The sequence below is a fragment of the Camelus bactrianus genome, unplaced genomic scaffold, assembly GCF_048773025.1.
Source record: "Camelus bactrianus isolate YW-2024 breed Bactrian camel unplaced genomic scaffold, ASM4877302v1 HiC_scaffold_25, whole genome shotgun sequence".
Taxonomy (NCBI): Eukaryota; Metazoa; Chordata; class Mammalia; order Artiodactyla; family Camelidae; genus Camelus; species Camelus bactrianus.
In genome coordinates, this window is record NW_027413939.1 from 52766 (window position 1) to 76304 (window position 23539).

A 23539-nucleotide genomic window follows, 5' to 3' on the forward strand; every position below is an offset into this window, starting at 1 on the left:
CTAAGAGGCAATATTTTAAGGTTTAAGTAAAATGGACTTTATTTGTACTTTGGTATATTTTTCTGCCTCATTCAGTTTACATTTAATAGGTAAATACAAACCACTGCCTGTTCTTCGATGTGTATGACTGTTCAGGGAAATGGCACACAATGTATGTCTGACAGTACCTGATATCACGGCACTCATTCGCTCGTGATAGTCTTCAGTTAAAATACACATAAACCAGCAAAGTCCAGTGAACAGCTGCATGGCGCCTTCTTCTTCCCTAGAGCACATTGACACTTTTCATGATTTTTAAAGCATTTTTAAGAATTTTGTAATTGAATTACTTATACTTTAGCTTATTTCACTTATGGAATTGAATGTAAGATTTTTTAGTTAATAACATGGTTATTACCATATTGATTGTTTCACCTAGAAGCCACCACCATTCCCCATTCCCAGTCTTCTAGTTCAGATTTACAGTGTGAGTCACTGACTAGGTTTTTTCTTATAACCTGGCTAACTTTTTCATGACATTAGTGTCTATACATCACATGCTCATTATCTACAATATTTTTCATTACATGTCACATACACTGAGCACTTGCTTTTTACAATCTCATATAAAGTTTGAGTCACTGTGTATTCTAAGGCAGGGCTGGTCTGTCTTTGTTACTGTTTGATTTATTTTCCCTCTCTAAACCCACACATTTCATCTCTTGAAGGGACATGTCACCATCACTCCATGCACAGAGTCACTTGGATTAATTTGACACATTCATTCCAATGTGATGGTTTAAAAGGCATAGTGAATTCTGTATTTGTTAAAGTTACATTTTAAAAAAGTTGTTGAGAGAAATGTGTATTGTTTCTTTTATATCTGTACAAAATTCTGTTCACCAACCCGGATTTTATGCAATCCATCTCAGATGTTGTTGACAAAGTAACACAGAACTGTCCCATTGATGTCCACCATCTGCTATATAAGGTATAAGCTGCTTGGGTAACATGCTTGGATTTCATTCTGAAATTAAAGGCCCAGCATTCTGAGAATAATAGACCCTTACTACCAGTCTGCAGATAGTCCTATTTGACTTCTGTTTTATAGGATTTGTTAAGGGCCAGATTCCTGTAAAATATTTTTCTTGGAGTGAGGGTGACTTAAATGCTTGGCAATATAACTCAGTTAGCCAGAAGTATTTGATTTAAATATTCTAGTATCTCTTATTCTTATCTGCCCAGCTGTATTTTTAAGTTGGACAATTTTAACCCTCCATGTTGACTGAAAGATCAAGGGGTTCCTTCCCCTCTTGCTTTCTGTGAGTTCACTGGTCTTGCTTCATGAGTATTTAGATTAGTGACAGATGTGTTGTTGTCAGAGAGAAGGAGGAATCTGAAATGAACAATCAGAAAATGCTCATGTAATGTTTCTCCAAAATTCTTTGAGTGCAGGGAATTTTGAAACTTGAAAGGAGAAAAAGGCAGTTCATGTAACTGTAGGATGAAGGAAGTGTTGCTGAAAGCCGGAGGGGAGGGGCAGAAAGTGGCAGTCAGCTGGCCCTGCTTCCCTGCCTGCTCACCTCTGTCTGCACATCCTGCTCTTCCCCCAAGACCACATCTCCCCTTCACAGATGCAGGGGCCTGCACCGTAGGGAGGAGAGGACCAGGCTCAGTAGGGAGGGCTTAATACAGCTTATTTCATCTGGACAGTAGAATACTATTCAGCCTTTAAAAAGAATGAGGTAAAGCAATGTAAATTCAAATGAAAAGATGTCTACAGTATAAATTGTCAAATGAAAAAGCAAGTTGTAAAGTTTACACATTGTATTATTTCATTTTATTTAAAATATACTTTATGTATATATATATAAGAAAAGGTATTGTATGATATGTGTTAAACTCCTTAAAGGAAATAAAATATATCTGGGCAAGAAATGGATAACTCTTACTTTCTACTCTTTGTGTTTTAAAATTATTTGAAATTTTATGATTAATAAATGCTATTTTTATTATTGGAAAACATTTTCTATATAGACAAATTTGATGGGTAAAAGCAAATAATAATTTGGTTTTTATTGGTATATAACCTTAATTAAACACATCTCACTTCCAATAAATGTGCAAGGAAGGGAAAGCAAAGGCAGATGAGAGTATTAAGTTTAGTGCAGTATGTGGCTTGTTCTCCCTACTTCTTAAATCTCACATAACATCAGCTGTGTCTTCCTGTCCATGAAAGCAAGGAACAAGTGTGCACTATCTAGTCCTCATTTCATCATGGTGGAGATGGAACTTCTGCCAGCAGTAAGGATTGCTCATGCTGGAGTTGAGTTTTCTCATTTGATCATTTAGTTTGCTTTCAATAGATTTACAGGATTCTTGAAGTAGAGCTGGCCTTCTAGCCTGAGTACCTTATTTAACAGATGATGACACTGAGCCCTACAGATAGGAAAAGGAGGCAAAACTGGAGGGACCTGGGTCACATGGGGCAAACTGGTCTTCGACGTTTTTCTAATTGAGGTAGGGTTGATGTACAATATTATATAAGTTCCAGGTTGCAGTTTTTAAAGGTTATACTCCATTTATAGTTATTATAAGATATCAGCTATATTCCCTGTGCTGTATAACATATCCTTGTAGCTTATTTATTGTATAAGTAGTAGTTTGTACCTCTTAATTCCCTATCCCAGTCTTGCCCTCCCCTCTTCCCTGTCTCCATGGAAACCCATTAGTTTGTTCTCCATACCTGTGAGTCTGTTTGTTGTTGTTGTTGTTGTTGTTTTTGTTATGTTCACTAGTTTTCTTTTTCAGAGTTCATATATAAGTGATATTCTACAGTATTTGTTTTTTCTGTCTGACTTATTTCACTCAGCATAATACTCCCCAAGTCCTCTATATTGTTGCAGATGGCAACATTTCATTCTTTTTTATGGCTCAGTAATATTCCATTTTACATATACCACAACTTCTTTATCCAGTCATCTGTTGATGGACACTTAGTTTGCTTCCGTATCTTGGCAATTGTAAATAAGGTTACCATGAACATTGGGGTTCATATATATTTTTAGGTTAATGTTTTCATTTTCTTTGGATGAATACCCAGAAGTGGAATTGCTAGATCATATATTAGTTCTATTTTTAGTTTTTTGAGAAGCCACCGTCCTGTTTTCCATAGTGGTTGCAATAGTTTGCATTTCTATTGTTCCTTCTTTTCCTAGTTTGGGTGTATAAACTATACTGACTAAGCCCAGAGTGAACTAGTTTCTCACAGTGTCTCTCAATGTGACTACACATTGAATCAAGTGGGAAGCTTTTCAAATCTGGATGCCTGGGCCAATTATATCAGAATCTCTGGGTGGGGGTGTGTGATTTTGGGGGACTCAGCTCCTGAGGAGACTGATGCGCATGGACAGCCAGGGCTGAAAACTGGCTTCAAGCAGCACATGCTGCCTACAATGACTTGACCTCCTGGATAAATCACAGGCCTCCAGGACTCAGCTCTCACACACTAGTCTCTGTATAAACTATACACCAACAGTATATATGGGTTCAATTTTCTCCACATTGTTGCTGAATGTTTGTGGTTTTGTGGTCTTTTTGATGATAGCCATCCTGGTAGACACGAGGTAATATCTCACTGTGGTTTTAATTTGCATTTCTCTGATGATTAACAACACTGAATGTGTTTTCACTGCCTGTTTTCTTGGCTCAGTGGCAGGAACTATAGGTCGATTTTCTTTTGATGAAGCAAGTAGGAGGAGGCTTGCTTTAGGTCCTACTGACAACACCTGAGATCTTCTTGGTCACTGAGTGAACACCTTACTCAGGCTCATTGACAAGAAAAAGGTGGTGGAGAATATAAAATGTGGCTTTGAAAATTCAGACATTTTAGAAAACTAAAACTTTTTTTTTAAGAATTAGTCATAATCTAATTTTTATTTCAGTCTGTTCTGTAGATAAGGGTGTTCACATGCTTCCTTTTTTTAATTTATTTTTTGTTCAGTTTCCAAGTGTGTTGGAGGTTGGGTCTGGGAATGGTTCTTCTTTTTCATTTTATTATAGCTCTCTATCTTTATGGGTTAAAGATTGTCAGTTATCTGTTGTAGACTTGAAGGGCTTTTTTTAAGTGGAAGATTTCCTATGTTGGCTGCGCACATTTCCATGATATTGCTGTGAGATCTGTTTTTGGTATGGTGTGGTGCCATGTCATTCTTGTGAGTGCATTGCCTGTTATTTCTATGATTGCCAATGTGGTTTTTGTTGTGGTGAACACAATCTACTTTTGTTGTTTAACAGAGCCTCATTTTGATTAGGTGTTTATCACAGATTGGAGAGTGGCTAGGGCTTCTCCTTTTATAGGAATTGAGACTTCCAAACCATTTCTGGGGTGCAGGCTGTGGTATGTGGTGTTGGAATGTTTCCAATACACACTCATAACAGTTCCTTTGTCCTTTCTATTGCCATGGGAATGTCCAAATTCTACACAGAAACACCAGTGGAAACAAATCTAAAGATGTCATGCACTAGGGCCTGCTGTAATGATCCTTCAGTCCCCCAGCTGGGTCCTCAGTGAAGTACCAGGTCAGTGCCATCCCTATTGTTACATTTGCATGTGGTAGACAAGGCTGATGGAAAGGCTTCAACTTCCACTTCTGTGCACCCAGATCTCTGCTCTTGGCTCTCTCTTCCTTGTGGCATGGGACCGCCAAGACAACCACAGAGCATATCCACACCCTCTGCCTTGGACCCAATAAAAATCACAGTTGTGCCTATGAAATATGCAGGTTCTTTGGCCATGGATTCTGATTTCAACCCGAACTTCCCCTGGGTCCCTCAGACCAAAATTATGATGGTTCTGATAGAGCCGTGCTTCTCTTCTATTGCAAAAATGCCAAATTTGGTCCTGGACCTGCAGAGATAGTGAATATGTCCATGAGATACCTAGATAATCCACACCATGTGCATCAGCAATGTTGCTTTTTGAATTCAGGTCCCAGGCAGTTCTGTTCTGTAGACACTACCAATCACAGAAAACAACACACTCCAACCCCATGAGACTCAGTCTGTGCCATCAGCCTCAGCCCTCTCCCTCAGCTTCAGCAGACATTCCTAGCTCAGCATCAGCAGCTCAAGTCAAGGTCTGGGGATTGATTACAGGGATATTTTGTGCTGGTTTCTTTCAGTTCTGTCAGCCAGGCATCTGCTGTGCACTCCTCTCACCCTCATTGGATCTCCTTCAATCCCAACTGATCTCCCTGTTTGTGTCCCAGTAAAACAGTGTTTTCCCCTTTTTAGCTCCCTCACCAAAACTCAGGTCCTGCACTGATTTCCTTTTCTACTTTTCTTTTTCCTCCTTCCCAATTTTGTGAGGACCTTTTCTGTCTCTTGAAGTAAGAGACAGAAAAGGTGAAATTGATGTTCAACCAATGTCCAGCAGGTGTCCTGAGCCAAGAGGTGGATGTACATGGATGAGAGTGAGCTAAGAATGCACTTGTAATCAAGAAAATATATCAAACACAAGAATGTTATATGGGGATTAAGTTTTATAGGAGAAGAGGAATGAAATGAGTTCTGCAAGGGAAACAACTATGTAAAATTCCTGGCTTTTCTAGAAGAGTTTGTTTATAATGTGTTTTTTTTTTTTATATGGATGACACGGTAGATACAAAATCACTTTGGTATTTAATTTAGCTTCCATTGTGTACATTAAAAAGAGTGGTTTTTGTAAATCAATATTTATAATGTAAGAAGCACCATCTTTTATAATGATTTAAAGTCAAGATAAAATATTTACATATTATCTTTTTAAATGGATGAGGAAAGGACACAGTGTTTCAAAATCCTTTAAGAGGGTAGCGGGTGAAAAAACATTCAGGCACTATGTTCTAAACTGCCTGGAAGCTGAGAACCTGTGCTGACCATTTAACATTTTGACCCAGTGAAATGATAAAGCCAGAGTCATTTCAGAAATGTCCAAAAGCTATTTCAAGCATCCCCTGCAATTGGCCACATCCAGAACTCTGAACACAGTAAATGTTCAGTTAACACTAGCTCATTGACAAAATATTTTGGCCATTCAACTGATATCTATTAACAGCATAAATACAATATCCCTTCTTCCTAACACTAACCTTCAAGGAGATCTTTCAATTTTTCAAATATCAGTCAAAAGTATGTTATTGAATGAAGCCCTCTACTAGATAATAAGTACACTGAATTTGGTTGTTTTGTTCTTTTCCAGATACTGATTAACATGCCAAGCATAATGCCTGGCCCAGGAAGCTCAGGAGATGAATCAAATAACTTGACCATGAAGGAGCATTGAGGTGGAGGCAGAGATGATCTCTGGCATGGGTATTATAATAGGCGTACTACAAGGCTCAGAGGCAGTGCAGAGGAAGAAATGAGGAGCTCTTGGAAGTGGTGGGGAGAGGGCAAGTGTTTGGAATGTTCTTTAAGAATAGGTACACTTGAACTGACTCTTAAAAGATGGGCAGGTGTTTGACAAGGCAATGTGAACACCACAGATAGAGGGGAGTGAAGCCACCTGGAATCCTTCCTCTCTGCACTGCAAACAGTTTGGGATGGTTGGTGCATATGGCACGTGACTGTGCACATTCTGTCCATGTTGTGTGCACTGATGATTTAGAAATGACAGAAGGGCAAGTGGTGAAGCTGGAGAGTTGCAGAAGCACACAGAGGAAGACTGCCTTACATGGTTCTTCAAGGTATTTGGACATGATCCTGTGGCAAAGCAAGTCATTACATGATTATTAAACTAAGCAGTATTGGTGTGGAATTTGCCTTCCACAACAATTATTTTCCTGCAGTGTGGATGACAAATTTGGGAGGTGGAAGAGGGGAAAGAATACAAACTGAACTGCTGGTTGGAAGACAATTATCAGTGGTCCTGGAAAGACTCAAGGCAATCAAGAAGCTGTGAAGGAAGGGTGCTGAAGGGAGGGACCTTAAGGATATGGCCTCTGGACAAACTGATTACTATTGTTTAAGGAATAATTTAGTGGGGAGCAAAGCAAATACAAGCACAAAATGTGTTCTAAGTCTTTTGGGGTTATGTAATTGGGTAAATGGTATTGATATTTGCAATATATCCATATATATATATGGAATCAAAAATTTAGTCACAAGTTTCTGGGAGAAAAATTATCTTCGGCACCCTAACTCCAGGTCCTCAGTTTTTCTATGAGGCAGGAAGCACAGGTGATGTTATCCCTATTTTATGTCCAAAGGGGTAAACTTTTTGCCTACTATCACATGCAGCAGGTTGGGAAGTTTACTCTCTACCAGGCTTAAGAACAGGTAAACAAGGGAGACAAGAACCATGCTTTCACAGAACTTATATTCTTGTGTTTGTGTTGGGGGGAACAGAATATGAACAAGTCAGCAAGCAATGAACCCAGGTCTGAAGGACTATGATGGTAGCAGGCAGTGGTACTTTATCTAGATATTAGGGAAAGTATCCCTGAGGTCACACTGGAGCTGACCTTCCATTGAGAAGGAAGCAGTCATTCAGATTCTTAGGGGAAGAATTTTCTAGGCAGAGAACAGCAATTGAGAAGTCCCTGAGGTCGAAAGAAGTTTGCTGCACCCTGAGGGAGGAATTCCAATTACAGAGCAATTGAAGAGCTGGGGAAATTCCTAGTTCCAATGGCATTCCTGGGAAGGTGAAAGTGAAAGGCTTGTGACGCCTTAGGGTAAATACCTAGTACAAATACTCTTGGGGAGGGCTGGGAACCTGCCCACCGTGCACAACACTATGCCTCTAGAAACTGCATCATGACTCACAAATGCTTTTGGAAGACAAGCCCTTGCTCAGTTGCCTATTTTGGTACCTCATTTAACTAAAACTCATTTAGGTTTGCCTACAGAGATGAACTTAAAAATCTTTAGATGAATGGAATTCATCTTAAATTTATCAGCTCAGAACAAGAAACCACCTACAGTCCAATGGCAGGCAGCTCTTCCCCCGAGGCTCAGTCATGCCCTAACATGTTACATGGGAACAGAGCCTCCCAGCCAACTTCCAAACCCCTAAAAGAGACCAGAGAGGCAACATTTTCCCCAAAGGATGCCCCGTTAGCTCAGCTGGACAGGACAAGGAGAAATGGTCCCCCACTGCCAAGGTGCCAAGCTGGGTTCTTGTCTATGTGAACCTGGAATGCCTTGGAGAGATGGGACATTGGCGCTGCCTGCTGGCTCTGAGATGGGCCATCCCAAGCACAGTCCTGCCTGCTCTCTGGAACACACTGCTCACACCTCTCATCCTGTGGTCATCCTCCACTGCTACTTTGTGGGCTACCTATCCTTCTGCCAACAGTGTTTCTTATGCCACCCCATTCAGCCAAATGGCTTCAAATTCAAATTCTCACTACAGGTAATGCAGATCAACACTCTGACCCTCTCTGAAAAGATCCTACTTTACAGCCAATTTTCTCAGATATCTCTGCTTGGTGTATCAAAAAAAATATGTGAATTTAATATTTATCAATATAGCATGAATAAATTATGAAATAATTAGATTATTCCTAAGTTATGTAGCCCCTTTCAGAGTATCACATTGAGAAGTTATATATCACGGGCACTTATTTTAAAGACAGCCCCAAACCATGAAATGCATTCTTTGGAGTGGTGCTGGAGACTGTGGCATGTTTTGGTCCATGCCAAGGGCAGGCTCACCTTGTGTCTGAGCTCATTTCAAACCATATGCTCTTAACATCTCTTTACTTCAACTGACTGGTCAATTTTTTGTTCCTAAAATCACCATTCAACCTTGGATCATAAGATGTTCGCACATACTTTCACAGCACCGGTATGTCTCCTTCCTAACAACTTTAATAATGGCAATTTTTCATTTATTTTCAGTGATTGATTCACCTGTCTCCCTCAGTAACTGCGACTTCCACAGCAGCAGGGACCATGTGCATTTCTGCTTACCAATATGTCCCCAGAAACTAGCATAGCTTCTGGGACACAGTAGGGGCTTAACAACTAGCCACTGGGGGAAAGATGCTATGGAATATACTCATTGGTGGAAATGTTTCTGCTTCTAAGAGTGGATCTGCCAAAAATCATTCAAATCAAGGCTAAATAAGGTTAAGGCTCAGCTATGCTGTTTTTTTCTTTAAAAAAATACAAGAAAGACTTTGCTGCTATTTGGGTTTAAACTGATTTTGGAGACAATTATCAAAAGGTTTGACTAACAATTTAACAACACTCATTTGGATATGTATGGCGATGACCAATTTTAAAACTTTTTTTTTTTAATGGAATAAGAGTTCATTTTCAAGAAGGTTCACCCAGATTAGGCCAAATTTAAAAAGATAAGAAAAACTACCACTTACTTTGTCAGGCGCTCTCTGTCTATTATTTTCATTTAATCCTCATATCTGAATCTTACCCCAGGTCACAGATGAAGAAATGGAGGGAGCAAGAGGCTGGGGTTAGACACTGACTAAGAGGCAGAGCCAGGATTCACATCTAGGACTATTTGATTCCAAGAGCTATGTCTTAAATCTAAGCCAAACTTTAAGCTAAAAAATAAATGCTGACATTGAATAATAATGTATTTGTTGCTCCCTCTTATGAAAAGGTACAAGACTACAGCTTAGTACCATCAACTGGGGCAAGTATTTAAAATAGAATTTGGATGCCAATGATGGGGTATAAGGGAAATGAGAAAATTCACAAAAAAGGAATAAGGAGGGATATTAACTAACATTAACCGAAAGCTTGTTTTATGCTATATACTGTATTAGATGCTTTCATAGTAACATTTATTTTAATCCTAAGACTCCTGTGAGATGGGTAATAACAGTCAAGAAAAAAGTGGTATAGAATAACTGGTATTTGGCTACTCCGATGCTCCTTTCCCCCTTTCTTTCTAAGGATGTGAACCGCCCACATTTCAGCTGAGTATTGTCTGGAATAAGGACAACATTCCCCAGTCTCTATTCCAGGTTAGTGAGGTCACAATACTAAATTCTGGCCAATGAAATGTAACAGGAAGTGTATGACAGCCTCTGGGAAATTTCCTTAAGAGACCATAGATGCTTGCCTTCCTCTGTCTCCTTCCTTTCCTTCCTTCCTCCTTTCTACATTGCATGTGATGGATAAAGCTCCATCTAGGGCCATGAGATTGAGGGCCTCATCTGATGTTTAGCAAACCTAAAAGGTGGAACCAGCCTAAGCCTCAGGGGATTTGTGAAATCATAATACCAGTTCTGGATTGTCTCTCTAGAAATTTTTTTAATGTGAAAGAGAAACAAACATCACTTTGTTTATGACACTGTTCTTTGCAGTCTCTGTAACTGGCAGCTAATTTTAACTAATCCAGAAACTTATCCAAAGTGATCATGTAAAGTTCAAACCCAGGCCCACCAGTCTGCAAAATCCACACTCTTAGGCAGACGCCTGAAGAACTCCTGCTTATAATCTGCAAAAGATTGGTGGTGGGGTAAGAGTGTGTGTGTGTGTAAAACTGCTGACAAGAATTTGACAGAAGGAAAGAAGGAAAGTTCGAATATGCTCGCAATTCTGCATACCTAAGAGACAATCAAAGGGAATATGCTACTGGACAGTAAAGAATGTAGTCTCCATCAGAGGTGGACAGAGAAATATCTGTCACCTGCATGGATCTGGAAAGAGAAAGGAAAGAGAAGCTGTGTCTCTGAAAGATGCTGCTGTATTTTATTTCCCATCTATATTTTATAAATTTCCTATATATATTTATTATTCTGTTCATAGAAAATTCTAAAAGACTCAGTCACTATTTCCACAGCCAAATTTGTCAAAGTGTAAAATTGTGTTTAGAAGTCTCATCATAATTATTAAGCACTCATTCTGTGCCCATCAGTATGCTAGATATCAAGCACAATATCAAAAAAGCATCAATATTGGTTTCTGACCTCAAGCAGCTCAGAACTTAGGTGAACACATAGAAAACAACCAAGTACTACTTACATGAAGAGATGGATCAGTGCAGGTGATAATAATCAGAAAGAGACTCATGAAAGTGAAGTAAAATTTAGAAAGACCTAAATTCTATATGTTTGCCTTATCTGCCCCAAATATTGTCTTAAAATGACCAATCCACCCTCAGGGCTCAGTCAATCTCTTTCTGGTAACCTGAGAAAATCCAGAAGAAAAAGACATAGAAATACTCTGTTTTCTACAGCATCCCATTGGTTTGGGGCAATATCTAGTGGTAGGCTTCTCACATTCATATGATAGAGGAGATGACTGTGAGCAGCAATGTGGCTGGTTCCTCTGCCCAATGGCACAAGCAGAGTCACAAATAACAGAAATGAAAGGATCACTACAAATTGTGTTATTGAACTGCATGACCTACATGGAGCAATCAACTCACTCCTAGGTTTGGCAGGGCCTTTCTGAGTTGATTCCCTGAAAAACAAAACAAAACAATAAAACCCAAACCAAACCAAAAAATAAAAAAAAAAATTTTAAAAAAGAGAGACTCTGAGTATCATCATCTCTGCTCCATGTGGCTGCCTTGATAAGAGTTCAGATTTCTCTGTGTCATGAGAAAATTTTTATGATTAATGGAAGACAGAATATTATCCAGTATTAACAGTTATTTTCCAATTCTGTATTATAAAATTATTTCTGATAATGGAAAATTCTCTATTTCTTTAAATTAATTAAAACATTGAAATTCTACAGTGTATAAAAGAAAGCACTGGAGTTCTGGAGAGGTGAGGCAGAATACGAAGGTAAACAGGAATCATTATTCCTTTTCTCAGAGGTATGTAATCTACAGGGTAAGCATGCAGCACCTGAAAGGGGAGGAGAGGTTGGTGGGCCACGCAGGGTTGAAGGAGGAGCATAGGAACATGGGTCTGGGAAAGTTTGGCTAGCTTTACAGTGCTCAATTGAAATACTACTTTGCAATATTTTCTCAACACCAGGGTTCAAGTTTGTTAGTCCTACTGAGACATCAGGTCAGAAGAAAAGAACAAAAGTGAGAAGGCATTTACGGCTTTGCATTCTCAGAAAGTCATCCTGCTGGTTCAGCTGTGTATGATTGAGCATATTATCATTGATGAAGAATTTTTATTTATTTTTGATCAAAGACTTCACCATGTTTTCCTGACCTTTTCAATCTCCTGGTTGCAGAGTTTTAACGTGAGCTCTCCTCGGGCCTGGGAGAAATTCTGAGAATGACCCCTGAGAATGAGCTCAGTGGTGAGAAGTCCAAGGACAGGATGAGGTCGACATTGCAAGTGTTTTTGGAATAAGGTAGCTTGACTAGAAACTGTAATTGTGCAAGGCCAGCTGTGCACTTCTGTGTGAGCTGATCCCTTATCATGGTCCCAGTCTTAAATATTCACGACCAATTACTCTGTGTTCTCAGCCCACTGTGCTGATTGACCCTCTGCCTTAACTATATGACATCCCTTCCTTTTATGACAAGTGTTAGGAAGGTGATCTTCCAGGCTCTTCTTCAAGGGAAAAACACGATTTCCTGCAGCAGGATGCCCGCCATCTCCAGCTAATCTGTCTTCTTGGAAGATGTCCAAATATTTCTTTGAAAGTTTCCCATGCATCCCATTTAAAGAATATGTACTGTCATCTGGGTCCCATATTGGAATCTGCCACACAGGAGCCAGACAGTTATTGACTATTGTCTCTTTCCCATCCATAAAATGAAGACTTCTAAGAAAATATTTGCAAGTGAAGCCAGGCTGAAAGCTTAGAATTAAAGCAGAGTTAGTGCTCCTTAGCTCCTGTGAAGTGATATAAAAAACGCCCTGATGGGTTCTGCTAGTGACTGAGACAGTGCTTGCTGGGATCCCTGTAAGAATTCAATCTGTGTTCCCTGGACCATGTTGAAATCTGGGCAAAAGTTTTCCTGATACTGTGAAAGCAGCTGGTTTCTGAGGTTCCTCATAGTCAACTTTTTCATTTATTTGATTTGAAGTAACCCAGGTCTAATACCAGCTAGACCTTGATTCCATGCCCCTCCCATCTTTTTTTCCTCAATGACTGTGTGAGTATGTATTTGTGCATATGTGTTTCTTGGCCTAATATTAGGCTATCTGTTAATTGTAATACACATTTAATACTGAAATTCAATTCTAACCTTAACTGATTCTCTAAGACTAGGACATAATATGTATGCACATGTATGTGTGTGTGTGTGTGTATGTATGTATATATACACACATATATATAGTTTGTTAAGAATTTTTAAGAATCAATATAAATTGTAAAAGAACAAGATTCAGAACATTTTAGAAATAGAGGAAAAGAGATATGAGTCAGAAAGTGTATGAGAATTGGTATCTTGGCTTCTGCTGGTGGCTCTTCTGGCAGTGAGATCTGGGGCAAGCCACTAACAGTCTAGGCAGGAGTTTCTGTTTTCTATGTGTTTAAAGTAACTATCCTGGACTATATCAGAAAAGAAGATAGGAGTATTTCATGTTCCAGATATCTCAGACTTCGTTTCATCTTACCACTCATTTATCATCCAACAAATGTTTATTCTATGCCTACTGTGTGCAAAACACTGGACTGGTTTCTGAGGATACATTGGCCCATTTGATGGATGTGGCCTTTGCCCTCCTGGGGTCCACAAGTCTCCAAGAATTCCTCCAGGGACCGTTAGGCTGGACATGATAAATCAGTGGGGACTAACTAACCAAACCCCAGTGTGTCCCCACACCACAGTTCTCTTTGTCTTTGTCTCCTGAATCCTATGTATCCAAATGCAGGCACACCTTCCAATTATCCACTTATTCTACTAATTTATCTCTGCTAACTTCTTTATCTCCAATTCAGTCTCTCCACCAAATTGTTTTTGGAGGATATAAAAACAAATAAACATGTGCCCTCAAGAAACTTAGAGTTTTAAAAAAAATAGAGGCAAATATGTAGCTGGATATATGAGAAAATTCAGGGCTGATTAAAATCTCCTAGTACAGGATATTGACATGTTTCAGAGCCTATGACTCAAATATGCTTTATAATAGTTGAATGTAACCAGGTCACCTTATGAAAAAGTGCAGTATGATAATAACTCAGGCATCCTTTATCTCATTACAAAATTGAAGGGCAAAAGTAGTTGGGTCTTACATTGGTAGATGAAAGAGTGGGCTAAAGTGGAGAGGACTTCCCAGATTTCTCAGAGAAATTGAGACCTAAAGGGCAAATTAAAAAAAAAAAAAAACTTAAGGCTTAAGGAAGCCTGTTGTTTTTGTGAGCAGAACAGCTTTTGGTGTCTGGTAAAGGCCTCTGTGTAACTGGGGGAGTTACAGACAGATTGATTACAAGTAAAAATGAGGGGGGAAGCATACTAAAGGATGAAACAAATATGTAAGTGGGTGTAAATTTTATAATTTTACCTTCATTTTTGAGTGAACTTGATTATCAAATAAAATGCCTGGATTTGCTTAATTTACTTAACCAATTCAATAATCAGATACAAAATTTGGTTCTTCAGGGTCCTCAAGGACACAAACACACAAAAAAAGATGTGTGCATTCTGACAAAACATAATCATAATGCAAATAATTTCTATTTATAAACTATTTTATAGTTCATGCATATCACTCAAACAGTGTATTACTGTCATTTCAAAATAACATGCTCTCTCCTCTGTAGTCTGCACACCTGAGAGTGACAGCATCTCTTAGCAGTCCCCAGTCTTGCTGAGTCATTCTGTTCATCCTCCTGTAGCTCAGGCATCATTCAGAGGCCCAACAGGTTGAGAATTGACAAGTGCTTAACTATGGATCCCTAACTTACTCTGGAGGAATGCTGTAAGACTGTGGACCTCAGGAGGGTAAAGGTCACATCCATCACATAGACTAGCTCATCCCCAGAACCCAGTGCATTGTTGTGCATATGGCAGGCACCCAATAAATATTTGTTAGTTAATAAATGAATGGGTGAAATGAAGTCTGAGGCTTCTGAAATGCACATCTTCTCTATCTTGTATAGTGCAGGGTCCTCTCAAGATTTAATCCCTAGCTCTGTCTACATTAACATGTTCTTATTTGATTGAAGAATCAACACACTTAAAGACTGGGATTTGGAAGTGAGAAGGAGTACATGGAAGTGATTCAGGAAGACAAGGAAATGAGACACAAGTGGCAACATTTGTCAAAGTAAGATAAAAGAATACTTATTACAAGATTACTTATTATATTTCTCATGTCTGTGCATGTCTTCATCTTCACCTTCTGGTAACATATACATCCATGTTGAATTGAGCCATTTTCCCCAAATCGAGGATCTTGTGACTTTGAAGTACCATAATATCTTGAGATTTCTTTGATAATTTTTGACCAATGGGTTCTAGAGATGCTGGAAACCCTGACAGTATAAAATAACAAGACAATGTAAAAACATGAGTCAGAAAATCATGACTGCCTTTAGACATAGCTACTTAAATATAGCATGGTGACTAAAAGTATGGATTCTGGAGCAAGACTACTTAGATCAAATCCTGACTTTGCCCTTGTGAGCTGTTTGATTTTTGTTGTTAATTAATTTCTCTGTGCCTTAGTTTTGTATTTCAAAAATGAGTTGTGGTGAGGATTAAATAAACAATACTGTTAGAGCAGTTCTAGGCGTATAGGAAGTGCCTTATTAATCTTAGCTCTTGTCGTGATTGTGGGTAAGTCACTTATCCACTCTGGGTTTAACGTTTCCAGGTATAAAATGAGAGATTTTGACTAGATTTTCTCTAAGGCCCTCCTGAACCTACTGTTTGCAAATGCTTACAGTCCATGTGCTTTTCTACATATATGTATGTAGTTTGTGATAGGAAAGTGCATGATTAGTAAATGCTTTCCTTGATTGATGCAAGGAGATGTTATTAGGGGATTGAGACAGTCTTCTTCACTAGGCCAAATTCCTTGAGGGTAAGAGTGTATCTTTTCCTCCTCAGGTTCCCAAGGCCTAATGTGGTGCCTGGGGACAGTGGGTGCTCTGTAAACTGTTAATGGATATGGAATAAATGCCTATGTCTTGTGTACCCAGATATATGGGAATGGGAAATGGTTGTAACTCCTTCCTAGGCCTTATCTCAATTAAAGCTACTTACACCGAATATTCAAAAAGCATTACTGCTCTCTACTGGAGACATTCCTAGTACAGGAATTCAAGTTTGAGTTTTTGATGGCAAATTCTGATTTGAGTTCATAAGTCCTGGATTTGAGAAGTAGGGTATAGCAGATACACATAGTTTACTGTGTTGCAAGCACAGATTTGGTGTTATGGCACTGAGGATGGCATGATCAGCATTAAAATGCCAAGTCTCATTTCTTTGCCATGTATTTATGCGTTTTTTTCCAGAGCAGCTTTATCTATAGATTTGTACACATGTTGCGTTTGCTTTGATTCATTTTAAGTAAAAAAAAAAAAAGAGAGAGAGACATAGCATTAATTGAAAAAGTAATGTTAAGAAAATGAAAAGAGAACCCACAAAATGGTAGAAAATATTCACAAATAATATATCTGATAAGGGACTTGTATCCAGAGTTCATAAAAACAAAACTAAGCAAAACAATAGGATTTACATTTCTCATTTAAGTTATTATTTTCTCTACACCTCAAGTCTTTTTTTTTTTTGTCATTACTGTTTTCTTTTTCATTAATTGAATATTTTCTAATATTACTTTTTAACTTCTTTAATGATTTTCTTGCTATATATTTTTAGTTATTTACTTAGTGATTGCTTTAGGCCTTACCATATATGTCTTATCAAAAACAGTTTCACAATTACACCAGCAATTTCAGAGAATGTAGAAACAGCATTCCCATATAGCTCTACTCTCTTTTCTTTCTTACTGTGGTATTCTTGTCATAGGTATTATCTCTATGCATGTTATAAGCCCAACAATACATCATTATAATTATTATTCATTTATGTAATTTTATGTCTTTTAAAGAAGCTGAGAGGAGAAAAGAGAACAAGTTTATACGTATAACTTTTTTCTTTTTTTTAATTGAGTTATAGTCAGTTTCCAGTGTTGTGTCAGTTTCCAGTGTAGAACACAATTTTTATGTTATATGTATAATTTTTCTCATATTAGCCTTCTTTCCATTTCAGGTTCTATGCATTTGTTCCTTTGGATTCAAGTGAAACATCTGGAGTCAATTCTTAACCCAATGTTGGTTTGTTCTCACCAACCTCTTTGCTCTGCTATTGGAAAATATATTACATTTCTGTATGTTATATGCCCACAAATACAATTAAATGTATACTGCTTTATGATTTTTAAACAAGATAAGAAAGGATAAGAAATAGGCAATTATACTCCTTTATAATTGCATAATTACCTTTATCAGTGTTCTTTGTTTTGTGTGTGTGTGTATTCAAATTACTGTCTTGGGTCACTTGCTTTCAGCCTGAAGAACTAACTTTAGTATGTCTTGTAAGGTAGGTCTACTGGCAGCAGATTCCTTCAGATTTTGTTTTCCAAATGTCTTTTTATTTCATCTTCATTTTTAAATGATAATTTTGCTGGATATATGATTCTTGATTAAGAACTTTTAAGATTTGAGGGCTGAGAATAGGTTATCCTATTGCCTTCAGCCCTCTATTGTTTCTGATGATAAGTCAACTGTTAATCTTATAGGAGTTTCCTTAAGCAAGATGTCATTTTCCTCTTGCTGCCTTCAAGATTTTCTTTGGCATTTTTACTATGTGTCTATTCATGGGTCTTTTTGAGTTTATCCTACTTGCAGTTTGTTGAACTTCCTGGATATGTAGATTTAAATTTTTTAGGAAATGGGAATTTTTTAGCCACTAATTTTTCAAATATTTTTCTGCTCCTTTACTTCTCTGTTCTTCTGGTGCTGCCTTTAAATGTCTGTTGGTATACATTAGTGTCCCACATTTCTCTGAGACTTTGCTCATTTTTTCTTCATTCTTTTTTCACTCTGTTCTTGGATTGCATAATTTCTATTGATCTATTCTTAAGTACTTTTACTTTCTGCCCATTTAAGTGTATTATTGATTCTATCTAGTGAATTTTTAAATTTCAGTTATTGCTCCTTTCAGTTCCAAAATTCCCATTTGGTTATTTTTAATAATTTCTGTCTCTTTATTAATGTTCTCTATGTGATGTGACACTGTCATCATGCTTTACTTCTAAAATCATGGTTTTCTTTGTTTCTTTGAACATATTTATAATGTCTTCTTTTCTCACATCTGGTCTCTCCTGCAGGTGGCTTTATTGCCTGCTATTCTTCTGGTATCTAGGCCATAATTTCCTGCTTATTTTGCATGTCTCATCTTTTTTGGAAAATGAACATTTTAGATATTGCAGCAACTTTGGGTACTGGCTTCATCTCTCCCCTCTTTCAGTGCTTGTCATTGTTGTTAGCTTGTTTACTTGTTTAAAGACTAACTGGATTATTTTAGTGTTGTCCATTCCCTTCTCTTCCTCCTCTATCCCCTAAACAGACACAGGGTAAAGCCTCTGATGTTTTTCCTCAGGGATTCATCCTTGGACATGCCCAGCCACTTTGGGATAACAAGGTTTTAGCAGGACTTAGGCAGTGTTTGTCTAGTTACCTGACCACACTAACCTATGAAACTCCACTAACTGCTGGTTAAAAGCTCTATTGTTCATAACAATGCCCTGGAGAATAAATTATTTACACCCTAATCCACTCAAATTCAGGCTGCTATGAAGGGACAGTTCCTGATGGTCAAAGTTTGAAATTTATTCAGACTCTAGTTCTTGCAGCTGGTTTCTTATTTTTCTCCAGCAACTAGTTGGCTTATCATTTAGCCTGTATCTTCAAGGATTTTATCAGTCTCCTCCCCATTGCCTCTCACCAACACTTCTACTGTTTTTGAAAGCACACTTAGATTTGAACTTCATATGCTGTTGCAAATAATGTTGGCTCCTTTGGGGAGATAATTTGAACTCTCTGTTCTATGGTCTGCCTTTCCTCCCAGGGAAAATCTCTGAGCCACAACTCTGGTGCTGGAGTAAGGAACAATAGGTCAATTCTAAGTGACAGCCCAGTTTGAAGAAGTAAGTGCTCAGTGGATATATGGGCAAGAGCCCCAGGTGTCCTTGGCTTGTCTCCCTTGGCACAAGCCCCTGTCCTATGAGCTGAGTCAATAGCAATTGGGATCTCAATGTCCTACCATGCCCAAGGTAGAACCATTGTCTCATGAGAGGAAATGTGGTGGAAGAATGGGGCCCCCACCTGTTGGCTGCAGTAGTACAGAACTTTGCCTCAGCAACAAGTATCTAGGGGCAGTATGAGAAATGCTAATGTCATGTCCTTCCCAGGAAGACAACCCTCCAACCAGGACCTGGGGGGAGTCAAAAACTTGTGTTCTTGGTTGTACAAGTCTGGGTGGAGTTCCCAGCTCAATGAGTGGAGAGGGGAAAAGTGCGGATCTTCAAATACTAAAGACTCATCATTTTATGGAGCTTTAGTAAATATTCTTGAGTAAATGTGTCTTCATTTGCTGTATATCTGTAGCGGCATTTCCATTTGTGTATGCTCATAAGGCCAACTATTTTTAAATGTGTTTTAAAAATAGTTTTCATCAGTTTTTTTGAGGAGTGATACTGAGTTGCACACCATCGTGCCAGAAGTGGAGCCAGGAAGGGGAAACTGATACAGTATAGATTAGCATTCTCTTTAACTGAAGGCTTGCTGTATCTTTGGTTGCTAGTGGAAGGCCTAAGATATATTTGTAGTATTAAAAATAAAAATTAAAAAATAATTTTCTAATGTTAGTATGTTAGAAGCAAAGCCTAAGATGGCAATTCCTGTAGATGATTTGTTGCTTGAATCCTCTGAGAAGAAATCTTTAGAGAAGTGGAGACATAGGAGGATGCAAGTTCCCAGGCATTTCTCAAGGGAGATCATGTAAGCATTTCTAGAAGCCAGCACTCAAAGCATCTTGGGATGGATACTCTGCTGTAAAGAGACTAAGAGAGTTCAATATCAGCTATCAAAATCAACCTCATAAAAATAATCATATTAAAGAGTATGTAGAGTAAAGAAACTCAGTGTAGAGTTTACTAACAGCTGCTCCAAGAACCCAAATCAACCACATAAACAAAATTGTAGCAACAGTAATAAAAACAATATAACAGCCACTCTTATTGGACACTTTCTACCTTTAAGGAAGTACACTTACTATCTCTAATCCTCATGATCACACAGTAAATTAGATATTATTCCTACATTTATGCAAGTGAAGAGATTAGACTTAACATATTCTAGGTCACTTAGCTTGGTTCTAGAGCTTAGTCTCAGATGCAAGCTCTCTGACTCCAAGGCCTGTCCTCTGTCCATTACTTACACAAAACTGTCCAAAAAGGGGTGAAGAAATGAGAAAAGAAAGAAAAACAAAGGGTAAAAATAGATAAGAGAATAAAGTGGTAAGGAAAAATGTATGAAAGTATAGTCATGCATGGGAGTGCCAGGGCAGGATCAACAGGTTCCCCTGTAGCTCTTCATTAGCACAAATACCCTCCAATTTGGTCTAAGCCTTCTGAGGCGAGCTTCATCAAGGCTCAACAATGCTGAACCCACAAATCCTTTCAATGTAGCCCTATTTCTACGTTTGGTTTTTGCTGAGAAGTCTGAGGAAAAACTCCCTTAAACTTTCCAGAAGCCCAATTGTTTGAGAGCATCTATGATACATACTGTATCTCCTCAGAGAGTCTTTTTCTGATTATGTCATACTCCAAGGATGCAACCATAATGATTCTGAGGTTTAAGGAAAAGAATCTTCAGTCATGTCCTTCATTTCATATTTGACCCCTCCATCTTTTTTCTTTTCTTTTCTGGCAACACCCTTGATTTGTTCTTTGCTTGGAAACCATTTATGAATTTAATTTTAGGATCATTTCCCTTCCTGGGAACTGCTGCTTTGTGTCTTCCTATTCCCCTTCCCAAAATTGAGTTTATGGTCTCCATAAGATTATATATCATGACAAAAGTATCTTACAAGTCTCCTTCAACTTTCACTGCATTTTGCAAATTTTGATGGGTTGTATTTTTATTTTTATTTCATTGAATACATTTTAAAATCCCTCTTGAGACTTATTTGACCTATGTATAACGTAGAAGTGTGTTGTTTACTATCCAGGTATTTTAGGACTTTCCAGCTATCTTTCCATTGTTGATTTCTAGTTTAATTTCACTCTAGTCTGAGACATACATTATAACATTTCTGTTCCTTTCAATTTTTAAGGTGTGTTTAATGATACATAATGAGGTCTATCTTGGTGAATGTTTTATGTTAGCTTGAGGAAAATATGTATTCTGATGTTTTTGGTATTCTATAAATGTTGATTACATCCTGTAGATTCCAAATAGAAAAATCAATCAATATAATATACCACATTAAGAGAGCAAAGAAAAAAAATGGTCATCCAATTGATTCACAAAAATCCTTTGATCAAATTTAATAATTTTTCTGTTAAAAAAATACTAAAAAATTAGGAATAGAAGAAAACTTCCTCAACATGATAAAAACCATGCATGAAAAATCCACAGCTACATCCTACTCAATGATGAAAGACTGAAATCTTCTCCCCTAAGATAACAAAAAAGACAGTAATGCCCATTTTTCCCTCCTCTATTTAACATAGTATTAGAGGTACTAGCCAGTGTAATAAAACAAGGGAAAGAAATAAAGAGATTTAAAATTGGAAATGAAGAAATAAATTCTCTCAACACACGACAAGATATTAAATATAGAAATATCAAAGATTTCACCAAAAAATAGAAAAAATGAACGAATTCAGCAAATTTGGAGGATACAAAATCAACAATTAAAAATCAGTTGCATTTCTATACACTAACATGACAATTCAAAAAATTAAGAAAGCAATCCCATTTAAAATAGGATCAAAGTGATTAATTAAAAATAAATTTAGCCTAGAAGAAGAAAGATTTGCATACTGAAAACATTGCCAAAAGACAAATAAGACATAAAGAAATAGACATCCATGTTCATAGGTGGGAAGTTTTAATATTGTTAAGCTGTCAGTACTACTCAACAGATTCTACAGATCTCATGCAATTCTTATCAACATTCCAATATTTTTTCCAGAAAATAAAAAGTTCTAAAATTCATAGGGAATTTCAAGAGATCCCAAATAAACAAATAAAAAATCTTGAAACAGAAGAACAAAGTGGGAGATATCATACTTCCTGATTTCAAAACTTAGTACAAACTATTGTAATCCAAATAGACATATAGACGAATACAGTAAATAAATCTTCTCATATGTGGTCAAATGATTTGGTAAAGGTGTCAAGACCATTCAGTGGGAAAAGCACAATATTTTCAACAAGTGATACTGAGGAAATTCGATATTCACATGCAAAAGGATGAAGTTATACCCTTACCTTCCTCCATATTCAAAAATTTACTCAAAATAGAACAAAGATCTAAATGTAAAAGCTAAACAAAATCTCTTAGAAGAAAACATAGGGGAAACTCTTCATTCTATTGGGTTTGGCAGTGATTTCTTGGATATACACCAAAGGTGTTTGTAGACAACAAATGAAAAAATAGATAAATTGGTTTTTACAAAAATTTAAAACTTTTGTGCATATCAAAGGACAATATCAAAAGAATAAAGGGTAACTCACAGGATGGGAGAAAATGTTTACAAATCATACATTTGATAAGAAATTAATATACAGAATATATAAAGAACCCTTTAACTCAGCAACAACAAAAACAAAAACAAAGAGCTCATTTCAAAAATAGTCAAGGACTTGAAGACACCTTCCCCAAATAACAAAGATAAATGGCCAATAAGTACCTGAAAAGGTGCTCATCATCATTATTCATTAAGGAAATGAGATACATTTCACACACATTAATATGGTTGACATTTCTTTAGAAACAGAAAACAAATTTTGGTAAGGATGTAGAGAAATTGAGAATCCTGTACATCATTGGTAGGAACAAATTGAACAGCTAATGTAGGAAACAGTATAACTATTCCTCAGAAAATTAAACGTAAAATTACCATTTGATTCAACAGTTCAACTTCTAGTTATATATCTCAAAAGAACTGAAAGTAAGAACTCAAATATATAGTTGTACACCAATGTTTATAATAGCATTATTCAAAACAATATAAAAAAATGGAAACAATCTAGTTATCCAATAACATATGAATGGGTAAATAAATTGTAGTGTATTTGCTGGTCAGAATGGCTGTCATCAAAAGAACACAAGCAACAAATATTGGCAATGATGTGGAGAGAAGAAACCCTTGGTGGGCTCTTGGTGGGAAAGTAAATTCATGCAGCCACTGTGGAAAATAGTATGGAGATTTCTCCAAGAATCTCAAAATATAATTACTATATGACCCAGATTCCACCCCTGGGTATATAAAAGCAAAACCAAAACCAAAACCAAAAACACTAATTTGAAAAGATACATGCATGTCAATGTTCATAGCATCATTATGTACAATTGCCAAGGTATGGAAGCAACCTAAGTGTCCATGAACAGGTGAATGGATAAAGAAGATATGATATACACACACACAGAGATAGATAGATA

The 23539-nt window shown here is 37.4% G+C and overlaps 1 protein-coding gene and 1 long non-coding RNA gene across 3 annotated transcripts in view; both read left to right on the plus strand.

Annotated features, from left to right (window-relative positions):
- Positions 1-9924, plus strand: part of LOC141576718 (uncharacterized) — a 46724-nt gene extending 36800 nt beyond the window's left edge. The window contains exon 9 of the mRNA XM_074360138.1: positions 6221-9924. The gene's annotated coding sequence lies outside the window, so the exon portion shown is untranslated. The remainder of the gene's footprint in view (positions 1-6220) is intronic.
- Positions 9925-11811: 1887 nt separating this feature from the next.
- On the plus strand, positions 11812-17168 carry LOC141576717 (uncharacterized). Of its 2 annotated transcripts, XR_012505126.1 has the most exons (4): positions 11812-12034; positions 12133-12255; positions 15025-15125; positions 17075-17168. It is a non-coding gene; the product is annotated as an uncharacterized LOC141576717 (long non-coding RNA). The 2 variants fall into 2 exon arrangements; XR_012505125.1 differs by having other exon boundaries at positions 11812-12255.
- The last annotated feature ends 6371 nt before the right edge of the window (positions 17169-23539 follow it).